Source organism: Rhinopithecus bieti, unplaced genomic scaffold, assembly GCF_001698545.2.
Source record: "Rhinopithecus bieti isolate Rb0 unplaced genomic scaffold, ASM169854v2 scaffold_9996, whole genome shotgun sequence".
NCBI classification, from domain to species: Eukaryota; Metazoa; Chordata; class Mammalia; order Primates; family Cercopithecidae; genus Rhinopithecus; species Rhinopithecus bieti.
Window position 1 is genome coordinate 3,850,339 of NW_016806973.1, and position 4,720 is coordinate 3,855,058.

The window sequence follows — 4,720 nt, forward strand, 5'->3', positions numbered from 1 at the left end:
CTTGACAGACCTTCCCTGCTTCCACGCATCGGATATTGTTGAGCTTTGGAACAGCTCCCTCAAAAAAAATAAAATAATAAAATTAAAAAATTAAAAATTAAAAATAAAAATAAATAAATAAATAAATAAATAAATAAATAAAGACTTCTGACTTTATCTCCCTCCTCTCCTTCTGATTCACTGTGGGAAGGCAGATTGGTCACTGAATGTGGCTATTCCCAGAAAAGGAACATCCGCATCTACCTTCCGGATAATGATCAGAATGAGTGAGGAGTGACATAGATGTGTTTTGAAAGCTGAGGATTCTGCCCTGAGCATTTCTGGCATAATGCACCTTTCTTTTCCCCTAATAGCAACCCAGGCCAACCTGGTAAGTATACCTTTCTGCTGGCAGCCTAGTCAAAAAGGGCTCCTGGAGATTTAAACTTAAGCCACATGGGTTAATTTTTGGGGGATGGCATGTTTGTAGATGATGAGAAATCCTATAATTTGGACTTTTGTCCCTTCCAAACCTCACGTGGAAACTGATCCCCGGTGCTGGAGGTGGAGCCTAACTGAGGTATTTGGGTCATAGACCAGATTTCCTTATGAATGGATTAATGCCTTCCTGGTTGCGGGGAGTGTGAGGAAAGGGGTGAGTGAGTTCGCAATCTAATAGTTCCCAGGAAAGCTGGCTGTTAAAAAGAGTCTGGCACCTCACACCCTTTCTTGCTTCCTCTCTTCTCTGCCATGAGTGGAAGCAGCCTGAGACCCTCAGCAGAAGCAGATGCTCATGCTAGCTTCTTGTACAGTCTGCAGAACATGAGCCAAATAAATCTCTTTTCTTTATAAATTGCCTAGGTATTCTATTATAGCAACACAATCAGACTATGACAAGAGTAATGATGACTCGTTGTGAACACTGCTTGTCAAGTCCCACTACAATGGCCCACAGAGGCTAAACTTGAAGATATAATGAGTCTCCCTGTTTTATAAAAATCCCTTTCTGTCTATTGCATCGGACCCTTCTGGATAAAAAGTCTGAGTGTATGTAGAGGATAATTGGAAAAAAAGGTAAAGATTGAGCTACTGGAATAGCTGCTGTCTGGAAACATGAAGAGTGAACACCTTAGACCCTGGGAAGTGTAGGAAGAGAGAGACATTAATGATCTTTTCCCTTCAGATCTGCCCTGAGTGCCTTCCTTATGAAGGAAAGGCCTGTTGCAGAAGAAAAAGAAAAATGGCCTGTTGCAGACTTTTCAAACTGTAGTAGGCAGCTTCCAGTTTAATAGGTCTGGCATCTCCAGCCTAAGGGCTCTAACCACAATTTGACCACCATTCTCCTTAACCATATTGTAAAGTCTGTTGGAAACAGCAGGAGGTGGCTCAGTTCCTGCCTCCTTGTCAATGCCTCCAGATGTCTTCCGCACTCCCCACACTGAGCCATCAAGCAGTTTTTCCATAGAGTGGGCAAATGCCACCAGCTATGGTATGGATAAACTGGACAAGTTACACTGACTGCTCTCAGGCAGTCCCTTCCAAAATAAGGACTACTGTCAATTATAAAATTAAACTGGGAAGCCTAAGATTTACCAGCCAATGGGAAGCCACGTTAGAGGCACTGTCAACCTGTGTCCCTCCATCCCCATATAATGTATCTATCACTTGGAGTGGCCCAACAGTTCGAACAACACTTTTTGAGGACACCATGAGAATCCATGGGGTTGCACAGTTTGTGTGGAAGCCATGCATAACCTTGCCTTCCTCCTGAAAACCAAGTGGATTGCACCTAAAGAATGATTGAGAAAAATACCACCAATAGATCCTGTATCCCTCAGATGACTGCAAAGATCTCTCCAAAATGAAGCTACTCTTGATTACTTGAAATTGCTCCCCAGAGCAATTTATGCATACTCTGAGGGTAATTTTTACTCATTATTTATGCATAATCTGAGGGTAACTATTTCTACAACGAGAGTCCTCCAATTAGAAAGGGTGATGCAAAATTTACCCCGACCTTTAGCTGAAGTGATCAATGAAACCTCCTCAGCACTGGAAGGCAGGTTTGTCAGAATTTGTTTGTAGTAACTGTTCAGCTGATTGGGTCCAGAACTCTGGGAGGAATGTTTGAAATCAATAGTCTAGGCTGCTCTCATCCTATTGTTTGGAGTCCTGTTAACAGTGTCTTCATTATGTTCTGTAGAAAACAAATTTAATGTATTTGGTCTTAGCTTCTGTTGATCAGATTAGTCACAAAAGTTGATAGATCGGTGGACATAACGGGAAAATTTATTACAAGCCAAGATTAAAAATGAGGTGTGAATAAGATCGGCAGACAGCTCTCCATGAGTCTCGTATGCCTGTGCTTTTTTTTTTTTTGCAAAAGAGTGGCTTGCTGCCTTTTTTATATAGGTTTATCCTTTCAAGGATATTTGTATAGCAAATAGCTTGGAAGATGGAGGTAAATGTCTTTGGATCAGAGGGTGGGCTTGTTTACTGTTCAGCATAATAAGCATAGTTATATTCCTCCAGGGTAAAGTGTAGGTCAGCTTACTGCCCACTATAAAAGATCTGGGTTCCTAAAGCTTGGAGTTCCTGAGCCACAACATGAAACTACTGCATGTGCAGCACATATACTAGTTTCATCCCTTTGTTGTTGCCCTGTAGGCAAGAGGAACTGATGCAAACACTATACTCTTGCTGTTTGCTGTGCCATGAATAATAAAGTACTGTGACTTGAAATAAAGTGGCTGATCTAGGAGGCTGAAGTGTTTTGTTAACAGCCACAAAATTATGGCAGCCTAACTTAACTAGATTACAAATAGCATAAAGTCTACATTCTTCACAGTTCTTGACAAGGAAGATTTTTATTGTTTTTTTCCTTTATTTCGTCTTAAAAAATGGGATACCTGTGCAGAGTATGCAGGTTTGTTACATAGGTATATGGGTGCCATGGTGGTTTGCTGCACCTATTGACCCGTCCTCTAACTTCCCTCCCCTCACCCCCCAGCCCCCAACAGGCCCTGGTGGGTGTTGTTCCCCTCTCTGTGTCCATGTGTTCTCAATGTTCAACTCCCACTTATGAGCGAGAACATGTGGTGTTTGGTTTTCTGTTCCTGTGTTACTTTGCTGAGGATGATGACTTACAGCTTCATCCATGTCTCTGCAAAGGACATGATCTCATTCCCTTTTATGGCTGAATAGTATTCCGTGGTGTACATGTACCATATTTTCTTTATCCAGTCTATCATTGATGGGCATTTGGGTTGGTGCTATGTATTTGCTATTGTGAATAGTGCTGCAATAAACATAAATGTGCATGTGTCTTTATAGTAGAATGATTTATATTTCTATAGCCTGGAGCTATAGAAATTGGTGCTGCCATTCCCCGGCCCAGGGAGCTTAGCGTGTTAGGTAGTTGCGAGTCCCAGTGCTGGCTGCTGCTCCTCCCACAAGGAGCTCAAATGGCTTAGACAGCAGGCAGCCACAGCTGGTGATAGTTGCTGCATGCCCCCCACCCCTAGTTCCCTAGGGTTAAGCAGATTCCAGCTGTGAGGCCCGGTGCGGTGGCTCTGGCCTGTCATCCCAGCACTTTGGGAGGCCAAGGTGGGCAGATCACGAGGTCAGGAGATGGAGACCACAGTGAAACCCCGTCTCTACTAAAAATACAAAAAATTAACCAGGCGTGGTGGCGGGCACCTGTAGTCCCAGCTACTCGGGAGGCTGAGGCAGGAGAGTGGCATGAACCCAGGAGGCGGAGCTTGCAGTGAGCTGAGATGAGGCCACTGCACTCCTGGGCGACAGAGCAAGACTCCCTCTCAGAAAAAAAAAAAAAAAAAAAAAAAAGAAACTTCATGTGGCCTGGTGCGGTGGCTCAAGTCTGTAATCCTAGCACTTTGGGAGGCCAAGGCAGGTGGGTCACCTGAGGTCAGGAGTTCAAGACCAGCCTCACCAACATGGTGAAACCCCATCTCTACCAAAAATACAAAAAATTAGCCTAGTGTTGTGCAGGGCACCTGTAATCCCAGCTATTTGGGAGGCTGAGGCAGCAGAATCGCTTAAACCCGGGAGGCAGAGGTTGCAGTGAGCCGAGATCACGCCATTGCACTCCAGCCTGGGCAACAAGAGCAAACTCTGTCTCAAAAAAAAAAAAAAGAATCTGCATGCTCCCATGCTCTGGGGTGGGGACACTAGGCTCCGGTAGCATGGGTTTGCGAGTGGGATCTTCTGATCTGTGGATTGCACAGTTCTGTGGAAAAAGCAGTTTCCCCAGCTAGACAGCGGCTCACTCACCACCTCCCTTGGCTGGGAGGAGGGGATTCCTCTTCCCCGCCGGGCTCTCAGGTGGGCACTGCACCACACTGCTCTTCCTTCTCTCCGTGGTTCACTCCAGCCTTCTAGTCAATTTGGATGAGAGAACCTGGATCCCTTGGTTGCCGGTGAAGACTTCATACACTTATTATGGCTTTTTTTTTTTTTTTTTCTATAAGAGCCTCCTCTGCTTCCAGTCGGCCGTCTTGGCCCCGCCTCCTCAGCATACATCAGATACTTATTTATTTATTTATTTTTGAGACAGAGTCTTGCTCTGTCACCCAGGCTCCAGTGCAGTGGCACGATCTTGACTCACTGCAACCTCCACCTCCCAGGTTCAAGTGATTCTTCTGCCTCAGCCTCCCTGGTAGCTGGGATTACAGGCGCCCGCCACTGTGCCTGGCTAATTTTTGTATTTTTAGTAGAGATC